The sequence below is a fragment of the Nicotiana tomentosiformis genome, chromosome 1 (assembly GCF_000390325.3).
Source record: "Nicotiana tomentosiformis chromosome 1, ASM39032v3, whole genome shotgun sequence".
Taxonomy (NCBI): Eukaryota; Viridiplantae; Streptophyta; class Magnoliopsida; order Solanales; family Solanaceae; genus Nicotiana; species Nicotiana tomentosiformis.
In genome coordinates, this window is record NC_090812.1 from 58,170,808 (window position 1) to 58,188,120 (window position 17,313).

Sequence of the window (17,313 nt, forward strand, 5' to 3'; positions counted from 1 at the left end):
GTCGTTTCAATGGTGCCTCGTCTGGAGGCAGAGGTAATTTTGGTAGGGGTCATCCTCCCAGACCATTTCATTCAGCACTACATGCATCTCCCGGTGCTTCAAGGAGTCACGGCCCTATTATGCCTTACTTTGGGCAGCTAGTATTCAGTGCACACTCAACTCTTATCAGTGCACCACCACTCCAGAGTTACTATAGTGGTTATCCGGGCCATCTCGGTCAATTTCAGCTTCAGTAGCCACGGCATCAGGATAGGTGTTATGAGTGTGGGAACATTGGTCACGTCAGGAGGTATTGCCCTAGATTGACGAGTAACAGATCTTGGCAAGATTCTCGTGTCATCATACCGGCACCGGTTGCTTCACCGCCTGCTCAGCCAGCTAGAGGTAGGGGTCAGGAAGCTAGAGGTAGAGGTCGGGCCTTTAGAGGTGGAGGTCAGGCCGATAGTGGTGGAGCCCAACCCCGATTTTATGCTTTTCAAGCTAGGCCTGAGGCCGAGTCATCTGATGTTGTGATCATTGGTATTTTTCAGTTTGCCATAGACATGCTTCGGTTCTATTTGATCCAGGATCTACTTATTCCTATGTGTCCTCCTATTTTGCTTCATATTTGGTTATGCCTTGTGATTCTCTGAGTGCTTCTGTGTGTATCTACACCGGTGGGAGACTCTGTTGTAGTAGATCATGTCTATCGTTCGTGTGTGGTTACTATTGGTATTCTTGAGACTAGTGTGGATCTTTTACTTCTTGATATGGTAGATTTTGATGTCATCTTGGGTATGGATTGGCTGTCTCCTTATCATGTTGTATTGGATTGTGATGCCAAGACAGTGACCCTAGCCATGCCGGGTTTACCTCGGTTAGAGTGGAAAGGAACTCATGTTCATTCTGCCAGCAGGGTTATTTCTTATATGAAAGCTCGGCATATGGTAGAGAAAGGGTGTCTAACCTATTTAGCTTATATTCGCGATCCCAGTGCGGAAGTTCCTTCTATGGACTCAGTACCAGTTGTTTCTGACTTTCCAGAAGTATTTCCTCAATATTTTCTAGGGATGCCACCCGATAGAGATATTGACTTCTGTATTGATTTGGCTCCGAGCACTCACCCAATTTCTATTCCACCATACCGTATGGCCCCGCTAGAGTTGAAAGAATTGAAAGAGCACTTACAAGATTTGCTTGATCAGGGATTCATTAGACCCAGTGTCTCGCCCTGTGGTGCACCAGTATTATTTGTAAAGAAGAAAGATGGCTCTATGCGGATGTATATAGATTATCGGTAGTTGAACAAGGCCACTGTCAAAAATAAATATTCGCTGCCAAGAATTGATGACTTATTTGATCATCTTCAGGGTGCCAAGTTATTTTTGAAAATTGATTTGAGATATGGTTACCATCAGTTGAAGATTAAGGCATCTGATGTCCCTAAGACAGCTTTTCGGACTCGGTATGGGCATTACGAGTCCTAGTGATGTCATTTGGGTTGACAAATGCCCCGACAGCATTTATGGATTTGATGAATCGGGTGTTCAAGCCTTATTTGGATTCTTTTGTGGTTGTATTCATTGATGATATCTTGATTTACTCCAACAGTCGAGAGGAGCATGAGCAGCATCTTCGAAATGTGCTTCACACTTTGAAGAATAATCAGTTATATGCCAAGTTTTCAAAATGTGAGTTTTGGTTAGACTCAGTTGCCTTTTTGGGGCATGTGGTATCGGTAGAAGGCATAAAGGTGGATCCCAAGTAGAATGAGGCTGTACAGAATTGGCCTAGACCTACTTCAGTTACGGAGATCCGGAGTTTCCTGGGTTCAGCAAGTTATTATCGTCGGTTCGTGGAAGGGTTTTCATCTATAGCAAGCCCATTGACCAGATTGACCCAGAAAGGTGTCGCATTTAGATGGTCAGATGAGTGTGAGTTGAGATTTTAGAAGCTCAAGACCGCTTTGACTACAGCGCCAGTGTTGGTAATACCCACAGGTTCAGGATCGTATACGGTATATTGTGACACATCTCACATTGGTCTTGGTGCAGTATTAATGCAAGATGGCAAGGTAATTGCATATGTGTCGCGGCAGTTCAAAGTTCACGAGAAGAATTATCCTCTTCATGGCTTAGAATTGGCATCCATTGTTCATGCGCTGAAGATTTGGAGGCATTACCAATACGGTGTCTCGTGTGAGGTATTTACTGATCATTGTAGCCTTCAGTATCTATTCAAACAAAAGGATCTTAATTTGAGGCAGAGAAGATGGTTGGAGTTGTTGAAAGACTATGATATCACCATTTTGTATCACCCCGAAAAGGACAATGTGGTAGCCGATGCTTTGACTAGAAAGGCTGTGAGTATGGGCAGTCTTGAATATATTCCGGTTAGGGATAGGCCATTAGCTACAGATGTTCAGACTTTGGCTAATTAGTTCGTGAGGTTAGATATTTCAGAACCCAGTCGGGTTCTAGCTTGCATAGTCGCTCAATCTTCTTTATATGAGCGCATCAGAGAGAGGCAGTATGATGATCCTCATTTACTTATCCTTAAGGACACGGTGCGGCACGGTGATGCCAAACAGGTTACTGTAGGGGAAGATGGAGTTCTGCGAATGCAGGGCCATATTTGTGTGCCTAATGTGTATGGGCTTCGTGAATTAATTCTTGAAGAGGCACACAGTTCTAGGTATTCTATTCATCCAAGTACCGCTAAAATGTATCAAGATTTGCGGCAATATTATTGGTGGAGGAGAATGAAAAGGGATATAGTTGCATATGTAGCTCAGTGTCTGAATTGTCAGCAAGTTAAGTATGAGCATAAGAGACCTGGTGGTTTGCTTCAGAAGTTAGAAATTCCTAAGTGGAAGTGGGAGCGTATCACTATAGATTTTATTGTTGTGCTCCCAAGGACTCAAAGAAAATTTGACGCAGTTTGGGTTATTATGGACAGGTTGACCAAGTCAGCACAATTCATTCTAGTGGCAGTTACCTATTCTTCAGAGAGGTTAACTGAAATTTACATTCGTGAGATTGTCTGCCTTCACGGTGTGGTCGTGTCTATTATTTCAGATCATGGTACGCAGTTTACCTCACATTTCTGGAGGGCTGTACAGCGTGAGTTAGGCACGCGGGTGGAGTTGAGTACAATATTTCATCCACAGATAGACGGACAGTCAGAGCACACTATTCAGATATTGGAAGACATGCTCTACTCTTGCGTTATAGACTTTGGAGGTTCTTGGAATCATTTCTTGCCACTTGCGGAGTTTGCTTATAATAATAGCTACCAGTCGAGCATTTAGATAGCTCCATATGAGGCATTATACGGAAGGCGATGCCGATCGCCAGTTGGTTGGTTTGAACCGGGAGAGGCTCGGTTGTTAGGTACCGATTTGGTACAGGATGCCTTGGATAAGGTCAAGATTATTCAGGATCGACTTCGCACAGCTCAGTCTAGGCAAAAGAGTTATGCCGACCGTAAAGTTCGTGATATTGTATTCTTGGTTGGAGAAAGAAAATTTCTATGAGTTTCACCTATGAAAGGTGTAATGAGGTTCGGAAACAATGGCAAGTTGAGCCCTAGGTATATCGGACCCTTTGAAATTCTTGAAAGGGTGGGTGAAGTAGCCTACAAGCTTGCATTACCACCTAGTTTATCAGCGGTTCATCCGGTGTTCCATGTGTCTATTCTCCAGAAATATCATGGTGAACCGTCCCATGTGTTAGATTTCAGCTTAGTCCAATTGGACAAAGATTTGACTTACGAGGAGGAGCCAGTGGCTATTCTAGCCCGGCAGGTCCGACAGTTGAGGTCTAAGAGTTATCCTTTAGTTCGGGTACAATGGAGAGGTCAGCTGGTAGAGGCATCAACCTGAGAGTCCGAGTCGTACATGCGGATTAAATATCCACACTTATTCACCAGCTCAGGTATTTTGTTTCTAACTCCGTTCGAGGACGAACATTTATTTTAGAGGTGGAGAATGTGATGACCCAAAATGTCATCTTTAAATTTAATAAGTAATTCTGTGTTCTAAGACCTTGAAAAGCACCATTTATCATTCATCGACTTGCGTGCGCAGTCCAAAAAATTTTCCGAAAAGTTTTCATGTGAAAAATAGATTAAAATGTGGAATAGAGCTTTATAACTCAAGTGAGTTGACTTTGGTCAACATTTTTAGTAAACGGACCAAGATTATTGTTTTGACTGTTCCGGTAGATCCCTATCGTGATTTGGGACTTGGGCGTATGCCCGGAATTTAATCCGGAGGTCCCTAGCTCAAGTTATGACCATTTAACGGAACTAGCAATTTAAAGGCTAAAGATTCTAAGTTTGACCACGCGGTTGACTTTTTGATATCGAAGCCGGAATCTGATTGTAAAAATTTGAACAGCTCCGTTATGTCATTAATGACTTGTGTGCCAAATTTGAAGTCATTCCGGATTCATTTAATATGCTTGGCACGAGATCTGCAAATTGAAAAGTTTAAAACTCAATATTCGAATCGGGGTGTGAATTGTAATTCCAGCGTTGTTTGACGTGATACGAGACCCCGAGTAAGTCCGTATTATGTTATTGGACTTGTTGGTATATTCGTACAGGGTCTCGAGTACCCCGAGAGTGATACAGATTGAAATCGGATCAAGAATTGGACTTAAGGAAAATCTGTATTTTTCCTTCTACTGTAATCACATCTGCGGATTTTACTCGCAGGTGCGAGTTCGCATAAGCGAGCCTTCGATCACAGATGCGCCTGGGAGTGGCTGGGCAACAGTCCGTAGGTGCGGAAACCTACATACAGCCGCGCGTCCGCAGAAGCGGACCAAATGATCGCAGAAGCGAAGGCAGCGCAGGTGCGCATTTCTCCTCCGCAGGTGCGAGGCCTCGCCTGGCAGCACCTTTGGCAGATGCGAGATTTTTCTCGCAGGTGCGAGCCCAGGCACCGCAGGTGCGGAAATGCCTGGGCAGTGTATATATCGAAGAGTCCGACATTTTTACTCATTTTGGTCATTTTGAGCTCGGTTAAGGCGAATGTTTAGGCGATTTTCACGGAAAATATTGGGGTAAGTGTTCCTTATCCTATATTGATTATATTTCATGATTCCATACTCGTTTATATCATGAATTCGTTAATTTGTAGAAGAAAAATCAGATTTTTCTAAAATCTTCCAAAAACGAAAAATTTAGATTTGAAGGTCCATTTGATATCGGAATTGGACAATTTTTGTATGGTTCAACTTGTATCGGAACGGGTGTTCGGATTTCGCAATTTTTCTGGGATTTGAGATGTGGGTCCCACTGCCGAATATTTTAATGAATTTCAGAGTTTTATCTGGAACATTTGTAAATTCATATGGAATTAATTCCTATGATTCGTATAGAGTATATTGAATTGTTTGTGAATATATTTGAAACTTTCGGAGACAAATTTAAAAGGAAAAGATGTGGTTGAATAATTGATTGGAATTTGCAAACCGAGGTAAGTGTCGTGGTTAACCTTGACTTGAGAGAATAGAACCCTTAAATTATTTGTTATGTGAATTGCATGTGAACGACGTATAGGCGAATTGAATGTGAATATATTGTGAGAGCGGGTTGCACGCTGCAACAAAATTGGTTGAAATAATAATGGATTATGACTGGTGAGTTGGCTTAAATTATTATAAATGAATTACCTGATTTATTTCTATTACTTGTTGTTGTTATTAATATTGCGCACATGCAAATGTAAGTGAACCGCCTTAGCCTCGTTACTACTTCATCAATGTTAGGCTCAATATTTACCAGTACATGGGGTCGGTTGTACTGATACTACACTCTGCACTTCTTGTACAGATTTCGGAGTTGGTCCCAGCGGCGTAACATAGACTTTCTCGGATTTCAGCTACCAGAGAAGACTTGAGGTATAACTGCATGGCGTCCGCAGTTCTGAAGTCCCCGTCTATTTTACTTTAGTTGTGTGTTTATTTTCAAACAACTTTATTTTATTCAGACCCTTATTTGTATTTATTTTAGATGCTCATGCACTTGTGACACCAATTCTGGGATGGTACTTAGACACTGTTGTTTATATGGGTTATTTCACTATATTTTAAACTTTGGTTCCGCATTTGTTTCTTGGATTATTAATAATTTAAAAATTATTTAAAAATTGGTTACTATTATTCTAACGTTGGCTTGCCTAGCAAGTAAAATGTTAGGCGTCATCACGGTCTGAAGGTGGGAATTTCGGATTGTGACATTAAGCCACTGAACAGGGCGCTAATTCTTAAAACGACAAGTCGGGTCGTTACATTCTCCACCTCTTAAACAAACGTTCGTCCTTGAACGTGCTAAGAATTATTCTGCGGGTACCAAATTGATGATTTTACTTTTACACGTATACTCACGGTTGATCCCGCGTTACCTCATTTAAGATAAGACCAACAACACTATCTCATTTGAGATTATTGCTTTTATCCATATTTGTAAACTTTAAGGCCAATTTCTTACACTTCAAACTATTCAAAAGGCCTGATTTTCACAACAACGCACGGTATTAGCCTCAACTGGCTATAGCAACTCGTGCCTACGCACATATCAACTTTCTTGATAGCGTTGAAGTACTTCAAAAACATTTCTGGGGAGTTGCATTCTTCCCCGCTTAGGATCATTCGTCCTTAAACACATAACATAACTTATCTCTTCCTTTGCAAATCTCAATCCTCCAAATTTTACTAACTCCCAAATTTTTCAGACATTTCGGCAGAGTCTCCCCTGTAAACGAACCTATCCACCTGCCAGAGTAACACCAAAATAACTCCTAACAACACATCCACAACCCAACAAAATACCACAAGGTATATATCAATAATGCCAATTTCAGCATTACAAGCACTGTATTATCATTATGATATCAGGACATGAAGCACCTAATATGTATGCTCATCACTATATCTCAGATCTTAAAAGTTATTTATAATTAATTCCACCACCATCAATTAATCTCATATTAACCACCACCTCATTTCGAATTTTCACAACTCTGACAACAAAATATGAGGCGTGAAGACCTCATGTTTACTTACTCGGATTAATGAGTCACATTTAACGCCATTGGAGTAGAGACGAGGTACAGTCAAGACACTCACTAGTCTAATAACATGTGCAATATAATATACAAAATATAAGGAAACAAATAACAATAGGGCAACATGAAACAACCAGTGGTATGCACAGCAGACAACAAGAATACCATTAATATCACTCAATAATTAATAAGTACAATTACACCCAATTAAATCAAGTCCTTCAAATAAATGTCTTTCACATATAATTCTTCCAAATAATTCTTTTTTCAAATATAATTCTTTCAATAAATCTTTTCAAATATAATTTCCTCAAATAAATATCTTTCAAATACAATTCTTTCATATAATACGTTCTAAGTAAAAATCCTTCCAAATAAATATTTTGAATATATAATCTTTTCAATTAAGAAGTCACCATGTGACACCTCAGGTCATAATCTAAAAAATACAGGTCTCCGCCCATTTTCATATATTTCCATAGCACTTTGTGCCCATAATTAAATCATTATATTTTTCTGGCACCTCGTGCCCACTTTTTATATCACACCTGCACGGACAGTTCACGTGCCAATAATATTATCATTAATCACAGCACCTTTTGCTCACATTCCATATCACAACTACACGGACAATTCACGTGCCAATATCACCATTATTTACTCACGGCACCTCGTGCCCACATTTTATTTTATAATCCGCCTGGCAATAGCCACATGCTCTCAATTTTAACATAATTCAAATTGTTATCAATATACCAACAACAAGACAAATCACACAAGGTATAAAAATAAACACAAAAAAATCACAACATCACATGAAAATCACCAATACCACACTCCACATCATCACATTTCGCCCTTGGCAATAGCCACCCTTATCGCTCCTATTGCCGCCCTTATCACTCCTATAGTCGCCCTTATCACTCCGCCCAGACAATATCAATAGCCACCCTTATCGCTCCGTCCAAACAGTATTCAAACAAACACAACCACAGTGAAATGCCACCCTTATACCCACATAATATCAATGGTGAAATTCCACCCTTATATCCTCAAAATAATCGTTAACACAACACAACAATTTACACGGAAAATTATCATGTCAACATAACAAAAACAATTCATATCACAATTTGCTCAATAGCCACAACCAAATTCCAAAGCTACAACCAAGTCAATTAATTTTACAACAATAGCCAAAGGCTCCACACAATGTGTATAACACCCAAAAACAATCAATAGAGATAGAAATTACTCAACATAAAGCAAAGTCTTCATTAAATCCAAATTTTCAATAATTATATAAAACACCTCTTCTTAAGCTCATTTAATTAATTATTTGCAGAGGGAGAATCCATAATGAAATTAAATTCCAATAATTATCAAACCAACAAATTCAGGGAATTATATAAATAATCAAATAACAATCACATCAAATTGTTACCTCGCGTACTCGGTTTTTCACATATCAGAAATGGCACATAAGACTCAATGCCTAAGGGGTAATTCCCCCACTCGAGGTTAAGCAAGACACTTACCTTTTTGAAGTTAGGCCGATATTCAAAAATAGCCTTCTTGCTTGAATTGACCTCCTGACAACTCAAATCTATCCAAATTAATTGTATAACTTCATTAAAATTAATCGGAAACAATTCCGGATAATAATGCGTCGACTTAAAAATTTATTCCAAAAAGTCAACAAAAGTCAACGCACGACCCGCCCCACGGAACCCGAAATTTTATCGAATTCCATCATTCCGATACGAGTTCAACCGTACCAATTTTATCGAATTCCAATAACAACTTGACCTCTAAATCTTAAATTTTTATTTTTGGAAGATTTTTCAAAAAAACTGATTTTTCCTCCATTTAATTAGAATTAAATGATGGATTCAAAGGTATAATCATGGAAATTAATCAAAACTGAATAAGAATCACTTACCCCAAACACCCACGCAAGAATCTCTCCAAAAATCGCCTTCTACCGAGCTCCAAATTTGATTTTGAGTTATGAACTCAAACCCCCATTTTTGGGACTTTTAATTCTGCCTAGATAGGCCTTCTACACGTTCGCGACCAATGCTTCGCATTCGCGAAGGTCAACTGTTCCTGCCCCAACATTTCCTCTTCACGTTCGCGACCTCCTCGTCGCGTTCGCGAAGGCCAACTGTTCCTACCCCAACATTTCCTCTTCGCATTCGCGACCTCCTCGTAGCATTCGCGATGACCAATTGACATGCTCCTTCACGTTCGCGTTCTACACTTCGTGTTCGCGAAGGCCAAACAACCTCAGTCTCAACTCTTCCTTCCTTCTTCGCGTTCACGTTGCCTTAGTCGTGTTCGCAAAGGCTTGCCCAGCTCCTTTTTCGCAATCGCATCCACTGCTTCGCGTTTGCGAAGGACAAACCAACAGCCCCTCAAATTCCTCTTCGCGTTCGCGTGGCTATCTTCGCGTTCGCGAAGAAGGAAGTCAGATACAAGATACAGCAGTTCCAAAACAGCCCAAAATGATCTGAAACCACCCTGAAACACACCCGAGGCCCCCGGGACTTCAAACAAATATACCAACAAGTCCGAAAACATCATACAAACTTAGTCGAATTCTCAAATCACCTCAAACAACATCAAAACGATGAATCGCACCCCAAATCAAAATCTATGAAGTTTGAACTTTCAAATTCTATATCTTGTGCCGAAACACATCAAATCAATCCGGAATGACTTCAAATTTTGCACACAAGTCATAATTGACATAACAAAGCTATTCAAATTTCCAGAATCGGATTCCGGACCGGATATCAAAAAGTCAACCCCCCGATCAAACTTCTCAAAAATACAACTTTCGTCATTTCAAGCCTAATTCCACTACGGACCTCCAAATGAGTTTCCGGACATGCTCCTAAGTCCAAAATCACCCAACGGAGCTAACGAAATCGACAAAACTCCATTCCAGAGTCATCTTCATACAGTTCCGATTACGGTCAAAACTCTAAGACTTAAGCTTCCGTTTTAGGGACTAAGTGTCTCAAATAATTCCGAATCATCCGTAAATCAAACTCGATCACACCCACGGGTCATAATACATATTTGCGAAGATGCTCGAGACATTAAGTTACTGAACATGGCGCTAATTCTTAAAACGATAAGTCGGGTCGTTACAGAGTAAGAGCCACCAAAACCAACATCAACATTAAGAAACAAGGAACCATTCCTTGAGTCTTGATCGGAAGCATATGATACCTTATTAATTGACTGAAAATAATGCCAAAAAGATATCCAATAATTCCCATATAGCAATATCTCAGCAACTTTGCATAAGCTTGAGTTGCGACTTCCTGAAAATTTATTGGTTTTCTGCACGAGTACTGCAACCTCATTTAACAGTGTTATCTAGAAGCCACCAAGAGCTATAGGTGAAGGATGAAATCCACACATTTTAGTTCTTGACCATACAATCTCAAAATCAAGCGTGTATAAGTCATGTAATGTTTTAGACTTTGATGATCCCCCAATGATCAGAAGCAATTTAACATCAAAAAGGACAGTCACATGGTGTAATCTTGGTGATGGACCTGTTCTCGTGCAATGAAGTGGCTTCCTTCTAAAGGATTTAACTGCAAGCATATGTAGATCATTTAAATTGCCCCTCTTTGCATCTTCAACCCCAAGGTATGAAGTAAGGAAATGTGAAGCAGGATCATAAGGAATGTCTAATCCAATATCTACTCTGCTCCATTCACATGCCACTATAAATGAAGGGTCTTTGTCAACAATATCAATCCATAGAAGAACATTTTTTCCCACACAGCTTGTTGTTACCCATTTGTATGCATCAACCGTATTTCGTAAGTTAAGTTTCAAGGGTTCAATACAAGAATTCCTTAAGGTTGACATTATGAACTAATCGGGACCCAAGTCGCTCGAAGCAGAACATAATATATAATTTCTTGCAACACTAAGGATTATGGAAAGAAAACTAGAGACATGATCAAATGGAAACTCCAATCCAAATGGATCAAATATAATTTGATGCAAGAATAAATTAAGTTTAGCATGATCAATACCACTTAAGTAATCAAATATACCTCTATCGAGACGTTGGTTGAAACTGCAAGCAGAAAGCACACAAGGCAATGCTAGTTGATTATCAAACATGACAAAGTCACTGTAATTACACTTAACTGCAGAAATTGTATGAATCATTACGTCAAACACCTGGGTTTCATGCTTGACTGAATGATTCTTCACCGAATCTTCCACTTTCATGTCAAGTTTCCTACTGGGCATTTCAGCGGATACCTGGCAGGCATAGCTTTTTAAATGTTCCTCCTCATTATTTTTAGTTTCCACCATCTCAATAAGTACCGCAGGGCTGGAGCGTCCATTATCCAAATCAGAGTCAACCTCTACTGCTGATATCTCCTCTGGTTCACACTTATTGTCTAAAGACACAACCACATCGGGATGTGCAGAAGCTTCGGGGATCTTCTTGGAAGAGGCAGACAACTTGTTCTCAATGTTGCCGAGAATTCTCAGCATATGATTGTTATTTTCCATCATCGCCATCATCAGACCATGGATGGCATCAAGGTGATAATTGATAATAGTAGAAGAGTAGAGATCCATGGAGTTCCTCTCAATGAAAGTACCAATGTTATGAAATAAACAAAACGATGCCTTGATTAAACTTTCAAATAAACTGATTACAATAGAAATACAAAGGATATAGTCATAAACTAAGTAAATAGTAACAGAAGGAAAGGAGATGAGGAGAGAGAGCCACATAGAGAAACATAGAGGGAGAGAAAGACCGGGGAAGTTTCTACAAAATTCAACCTATCGCACTATCATAGAATCATGCTATTTAACTAACCAAACTCTGTTTCACATTTCAGGGTCCCAAATATAACTTTCCAGCCCATATGATGGTTTCTTCAATCCTTTTCTTTTGTTTAGTGGCTTTTAAGCCCACTAACGTCAAACACAACTTGCCTGCTACTTTCATTTGGCCGAAGTCCAATATCATTCATGACAGATTTTCTGATTTCGAACACAGTAATACTAACAATCTTAAGGAATTTAAAAGAATTGTCGTTGACAATTGAAGTGGAATCTGATTGTTTGCTATGGCAAAACAATGAATCGAATTGATTAAGGGGTCGACGGCGGATTATGTTCTGCTAAAAGAAAAACGTATCTTTCATTCCATGCGGGAAGTAATTATTTTGTTTAGAAACATAGCATTATAGTCTAAAGCTTTCTCAATATCGTGCTTGGTGACGCACTCATGGAATCGACAAAACTAATTTGATTACCAAGATTATGATGCTTTTCATATGTCTGGACATAGAAGACAAAGCAAAAGTGTTCTTTGTGAATAATGGACTTCATCAGATAGTTAATTGGCATGGTGTGAAACAAATGGAGGTTTTGAAGAACCTTTGTCCGTTTCAAACAGTTACGTGATTTTTTCAACAAGTTCCGCTAGATGTTTGTTTTACCAGTGATACAACAGTGATTCCCGTTCAGCCGTTCGGTGCTTCTTTTTATTTAAATCGACACCTTTTCATCTTGTTGGAAATAGGGATATGTATACTGGGCACAATGTGAAGGCGATGGCTTGAACTTGGTAGAAAATCAAGAAAACAGAAAAGCCAACAATTCTTTAATAGTGGAATCTCGAATTGCAACTCTGAGGCAATAAGGAAGAAAGTGGTAAAAGATCCGGTTCTATTATTTATTTATGAATTTCTATCCTTTGCATGATTTCTGTGTAAGACATGAATTAGGCTTACACTAAATACTTGAAAGTATTCTTGAGATCATGAAAAGTGTTATAATGGTTTAGTTGGAAAGCCATTTAAAAGAAAAGTTAAAATCATCGTGATTTTGTACTGCCGTTATGGATATTAAATCTTCGTGATTTTCCACTCCTGCTTTGAGATTAAAATTTTCGTAACTTTCTATTAGTTTTCAGATTAAAGTCTTTGTGACTTTCTACTCATTTGACGGAGATTGAAGTCTACATGACTTTTTATTCATTTTAGAGATTAAAGTCTAAGTAACTTTCTACTCAGTTTGAAGATTAAAACCTTCGACCTTAGTTAGATCCGGTTGTATCATTTATTACTCGGTTGGAAGATTAAAAACTTCACCGTTTGTTGATTTTGATTGTGTCAGATTGGTTTGAAGATTAAATACTTCACCATTTATTCTGGCTCTGTCGTGATATATATATATATATATATATATATATATATATATATATATATATATATATATAAAAGTTCATGTGGTTGGCTGTATATATATATATATAAAAGTTCATGTGGTTGGCTGTACAAAGTAATAGGGGCGGTGAATGTGAATCTCCTTTTGAAGAAATATGTTTGGAATATGGTATTATTCATCAAAAAATAGCCCCTTAGTCACGGCAATCTAATGAAAATGTGGAAAGAAAGAATAGAACGTCAAAAGAGATGATGAATGCATAATTGATAAGTTCTGGTTTATCCAAAACTTGTTGGGGGGGGGAGTTATTCTTACAGATAACGGAATACTCGGTCGAGTTCCCCATACCAAGACGCAATCCATTCCATATGAAAAATGAAATGGAAGTAAGCCCAACTTGAAATATATTCAAGTGTGGGTATTTGGGTAAAGCGCATGTTCCTAAATCCAAAAGGATTAAAAATAGATCAAAAACCATTGATTGCGTTTTCATAGGATATGCAACAAATAGTAAGGCATATCGCTTTCTGTTTCATAAATAAGAAAATCCAGACATTCATATTAATCCGGTAATTGAATCAGATAATGCTGAATTCTTTGAGAATATTTATCCGTATAAAATGAAATGTGAGTCGTCTAGTGAAAAATCTAAGCGACCTCAGGAAGAAGCAAAGGAAATACACCTGATGAGGTGAATCCAAGACGTAGTAAACGTCAAAGGACATATACTTCCTTTGGACCAGATTTTCTAGCATTTTTGTTGGAAAATGAGCATCAAACATTTAAATAAGTAATGTCTTGCTCAAAAGCACAATGTTAGAAAGAGGTAGTCAATAGTGAGAAAGAATTCATATTAAGTAATCATACTTGGGAATTCGTTTATCTTCCTCCAGGAAATAAACCTTTGGGTTCTAAGTGGATTTTCAGAAGAAAAATGAAAGTTGATGGTACTATTGACTAATATAAGGCAAGACTGATTGTCAAAGGATTAAGACAATGAGAAGGTCTTGATTACTTTGATACATACTCACCGGAATGAGAATTACATCTAATCGGATGGTAAGAGTATTAGCCACTGTGTATGGCCTTGAAATCCATCAGATGGACGTAAAGACAACCTTATTAAATGAAGATTTGGAGGAAGAAATTTATATAGAACAACCTGAAGGGTTCGTGGTTCCTGAAAAAGAAAGAAGGTGTGTCGACTTGTTAAGTCACTATACGGACTAAAGCAAATATCCAAACAATGGCATGCAAAATTTGACTAGAAAATGTTGTCAAATGGTTTCAAACTAGTGTATTTACATTAAAAATACTCTAAATTATGTAGTCATTGTTTGTTTATATATGGATTATATGTTGATAGAAAAGGCACATGAAACATGTGAAATATGGGGGCATTTAGCTTATGCATAACAAAATCTAATGTTAGACGTGATGTATATATTATCTAGAAGAACTAGATGATATGATACCCCACGAATCGTTAGGGATATTGATATGGTAGTCGGTGAATTCATTACTTGTTCAGTCTTAGTGATGAACAGTGATGAAACTACAAATTCAAAAGTTTTTTACGTGACTTTCATAAATGATTTGTTCTTTCTTGAACATTTATAATGTTTATCTCTTTTATGAAAGGGTGTCATCTCGAAGGCTGTGACTTTTCATGTAAAGTGCGTTTGTATATTTTGTATAAACTTGACCGTTCATATACGAATGTATTAATACGTTGGTCTATAATGAGGTGAACCAACCGATGAACATTACCAAAATTCATTGCAAGTTAGATTATTTCATGAATGGAGGTGCTATAATTTGCATATCGTTTAGACGTATGAATAAATAGCATACAAATGCTTGAAAATGGCGGAGTTATTGCGAAATGTGTTATATATTAAAAGGTTGTGGCCACAGCTGATACCAATCATTCCAGTTGTTGTTATAATATACTATTGATACATTATGCGTAGTCAATAATCTGATATGCAATAAAAATCGAGACGTATTACTCTAAGACATACGGAAGTTCGCTTTGAACTGTCATGACAATAAAATGAGTTTTGAAATATATCCATGACTATGCATTATACTATAATAAGTATCATGCTGTTATTAAATGGTATAGTGATGCAATTGGATCACTGGATCAACCTAAACTAAATCCACAAGTGGATATATTTTTACATCAATGGAGGAGCAGTGTCATGAAAATCGTCCAAAAAAATGTGCATTGCCGCTCTACAATGGAGGTTGAGTTTATAGCCTTAGCCAAGGACGGTGAAGAAGTTGAATTTCTCCGGAATTTCTTGAAGAAATTCCATCTTAGCCCAAAATATTAGCACCTATGTGCATACATTACGATGGTTAAGCGGCAATAGGAAGGGCTGGGAGCGTTATGTATAACGAAAACTCTTGTCATATAAGACGAAGACATATAACTGTTAGACAACTACTCTCTAGGAGAATTATCATAATTGACTATGTGAAGTCAAGCGATACTATGTCGGATCTATTTATAATTGGCCTAACTAGGGAGGTAGTTGAAAGATCATCGAGGAGAATGGGACTATGGTCGAGGAAAAGTCATTGTGGTGGTAACTCTACCTAGAAGACTGGATATCGCAAGATCTAGGTTCAAGGAGCTCAAATAAAGTCATTAATAACGGTTTAACATTGTCAAATTAAATTTATTTCTTGTCCATTCTCGTGATGAGATAATGTTCAGTACCAAGGATAAAGCCTTAAGGCTTTTTAATGGTTTCTAAGTTTGATACGGAGTATATCAAATAGTTTATCTACGGGATAACACGTTTAGGAATCATCTATGCAAGTGTGAAGTATTAACCGCTTCAAGGAGAGTTCTGTAAGGACAATTCTCTTTGCAATTATGAAACCGGGCGGTGTTCATAGCTAAAACGAACACAACAATGAGAACCAAATACGGTTAAGGGTTGACTGTGTGACTTATGGTTGTCTAGGTATACACAAAAGCTCGACGGTTTAAATATATCAAATCTACCGATTGACCGAGTATATCCAACATATGTTCACTACGGAAAGTTCAAAGGGAAACCTACTTATCCAAATGCGATTAATTCTTACTTGCAAATCACACAAGTTTTTTGCATGTTTTTTTAAAACATATTGTCATTCCCCATTCATGTGGGGGATTGTTAGGTTTTGTGAATGGGCGTGAATGGAAAATGGAAGATTTCGTGAATGACAAGTTTTTTGCATGTCTTTGAATTGCACCTCTTCATCTCACCCTTTCATTGTCTATAAATTTAGAGGCTTAGCCTCATTTTTTAAAGATGAAAATTTTGAAAACTTCTCCCCTCTTTTCTACATTGTTGCATTATTTTTCAAATAAATAAAGTGTCAAGTGTGACTTGCTCCATTTGTTGAGTTCACTAAAGTTCTGTAATTTCGATTGCCAATATTACAGAATAGTTTTTCCGTTCTATCTTGGGAGGAAGTAATCCATAACCTTGGGCAATAATGAAGGGATTAAATTCCTTAAGAACACACAAGCAACATGTGGGATTAGAATTATTTTACGATTTGTTTATTGAACTAACATTTCCTTTTCCTCTGATTTTCTATTTTCGAACACAGTAATCCTGACAATAACTTCATCTTCTTCCACTTCAAAAGACGTTAATCTTTTAATGATCTAAAGAATAAAGAGTGGAGTTCGGGAACTTGAGAATTGGGTTGATAGAGTTTTGCAAAGCAAAAATAATCCATGAACAAATCCAATTTTTAACATTACAAGAGTTATATCGCAGTTGGACGCACAAGACAGAACAGATCAGTCATAAAAATAATTGGGCAAGAGAGGTTTTGTTGGCCCAAGTGAAGATTTATCTTGATGATTGATGAAGGAACTTGTGCATGAACCACGTCCATACACAGTATACACATACACGGGCAGATTCGATCATAAGGGATATCGTGAATGAGATAAGCTTAAGTTTTATATCTGATATCTCCTGATCGAAAAGGTTGCATAAATGATAAGGATA